This window comes from Poromitra crassiceps (genome assembly GCF_964638095.1).
Source record: "Poromitra crassiceps genome assembly, chromosome: 7".
Taxonomy (NCBI): Eukaryota; Metazoa; Chordata; class Actinopteri; order Beryciformes; family Melamphaidae; genus Poromitra; species Poromitra crassiceps.
This window is the reverse complement of record NC_139628.1, coordinates 31,536,702-31,539,122: the sequence shown is the minus strand read 5'-3', so window position 1 is coordinate 31,539,122 and position 2,421 is coordinate 31,536,702. Positions and strand designations below refer to the sequence as shown.

The 2,421-nt window shown below is 52.2% G+C and overlaps 1 pseudogene across 1 annotated transcript; it reads left to right on the top strand.

Moving 5' to 3' along the window:
• The first annotated feature begins 626 nt into the window (after positions 1-626).
• Positions 627-1,697, top strand: LOC310779535 (phytanoyl-CoA hydroxylase-interacting protein-like pseudogene; annotated as a pseudogene). Its single transcript has one exon. The product of its transcript is annotated as a phytanoyl-CoA hydroxylase-interacting protein-like pseudogene (transcript).
• The last annotated feature ends 724 nt before the right edge of the window (positions 1,698-2,421 follow it).

Here is a 2,421-nt window from a genome sequence, read left to right as displayed (position 1 = left end):
GGTTGAGGAGGTGTGAGAAACACCGGAAACTTGAAAGAACCAGGTCTAGGGTGAAACCATCCAACTGAGTGAGAGGCAGCGATGTGCCGCGGCGCGGGGCATCCGGTCTGCCGGAAAGCCATTAGAGGAGGAGGAGGCCGTCGGGCAGCGAGGGAGGTCAGCGTGCTGCTGGCAGGAGGGCTGAGAGGTCTGGGGACACTGTGGTCGAAGAGGAGAGCGAGGCGGCCGGAGGGAGGAACATTGAGGACCCCCGAGTCTGGAATTTGTGTAATCTTCTGTGAGAGGCAGCAATGTGCCGCAAGGCATCCAGTCTGCCGGAAAGCCATAAGAAGAAGAGGTAGTGTAGAGGTAAAAGCACTCACCTACCACCGCAGAAGAAGAAGAAGGCCACCTCATCACTGTCTGCCACATCATCAGTGATTTATGATATATATGATATATGACATCAGTAGTGACCTGGCCATCAGGCAGAACTGTCTAGAACTGTATGACATCATCAGTGATTTATGATTATGATTTATGCCAGTGTCATCATCAGCGATTTATGTGATATATATGATGTCATCGGTGAAATATATAACATAATTGGTGATATATATGACATCACTATACTGCATGCTGCCTTCATGGGGTTGTGTGGGTCCAAGAATGAACTGATAGGATATAATTCCCTGGACAGCGGTACATCACCGTTGAAGCTGGAGATGGAGTGGCTCCCTGTTCCCCAGAACATCAAGATCAGCAACATAACCTGTGACTCCTTCAAGATCTGCTGGGACGTGGAGCCACGCGTCCACAAGCGCATCACGCACTATTTCATCGACCTGAACAAGAAGGTGAACAAGAACTCCAAGTCGAAACACAAGGATGTGCCCAGCAAGCTGGTGGCCAAGGCGACGCCCATGCCCATGACTGTGCGAGGCCGATTGTTCCTGAGCCCACGCACAGAGTACACTCTGGCTGTCCAGACCGTGTGCAGACAGACCGACGGGGACTACGCCGTCTCCGAGTGGAGCAAGATCATCGAGTTCCGCACCGCTGATCACTCCACAGTGCATCTAAACCAGCTGTTGGAAAAGGCGCAGGTCATTGCCGGCCGCATGCTGCGTTTCTCCGTCTTCTACAGGAACCAGAACAAGAAGTACTTTGAGCACACCAGGGAGGAGCACGGGAACCACATGCTCCCGTCGGTGAAGGACAGCAGCGGTAGCCACGGCTCGCCCATCAGCGGCAAGCTGGAAGGCATCTTCTTCAGCTGCAACACAGAGTTCCATACGGGCAAGCCTCCACAGGACTCGCCCTACGGTCGGCAACGCTTCGAGGTGCGGGCTGAGGCGCTCTTCAACTGCGACACCAACCTGTACTTTGGGGACTTCTACTGCATATACATGGCAGTACGTCACTATGTCATCCTGGTGCTGGCACCGCGCGGCTCCCCCGGTGACACGTTCTGCAAGCAGAGGCTCCCCGCGCTTGACATCGCCCACAACCGCTTCCTCACCTGCATTCGGGACGATGGGGCCCTGGTGTTCCGCCACGCCAGGGGCGTGATCCTGGAGGTGATCTACACGGAGCCCGTGGACCTGGCACTGGGCAAGGTGGACGAGATCAGCGGGCACCAGGTAATGAGCCTGTCCACAGTCAACGGCAAGAAGGACCCCAGCTGCAAGACCTGCAACATCAGTGTGGGACGCTAAGAAGCTAAGGTGGAAAGGTGGAGCAGGAGGGAAGGACTAGAGGGGACTGACAACACACACACACACACAATACAGTACACATACAGATGAAAATAGATACACACATGCATGAAGAATCAGATTTACTATAGGCTCCCAGACATGCACTCAGACAAATCTGTTCAAAAGAAAGTACGTCCTTTTCAGTGAATGTCACATCCACTTTGTGCATTACAACGGTGATGAAGGTGACTTGCTGAAGCACGTATGTTGTTTGTACTCTGACCCAGATTGATTAAAACTTTGAAGAGGAATTTGAGAGTGCTGGCCTTTTTTACAAAGTTTTCGTTGGCCGTTCGCCTAGGTTCAGTTTTGAACAAAGTACAAATACTTTGTTACAGTATTTAAAGAGCATGGTGCAGGTTAGACACCACTTTGCATTCATATGTGGGACTTTTATGTAGCAATTAGGATGCGCACATAAAAACCCGCAAGTCGTCTAGCAATAACACCTGTGATGATTATAATACACAATAAACAATAAATGTTCCCTCGGATCATTACCTCCGTACGCCCAGCGTCTGTCCCGGTCTGTCGAGAGGCCGCTCGCTGCAGCTGAAACTCCTCCCCTCGAGCTGAAACTCCTCCTGAGCTCCAGCGAGTGCCACTTGCGTCTGTCTCCGACGATAGTTATCCAGCTGAGACCATTCTGCAGCCGGCTTACACGAGCTGAGATGGTCGGTCC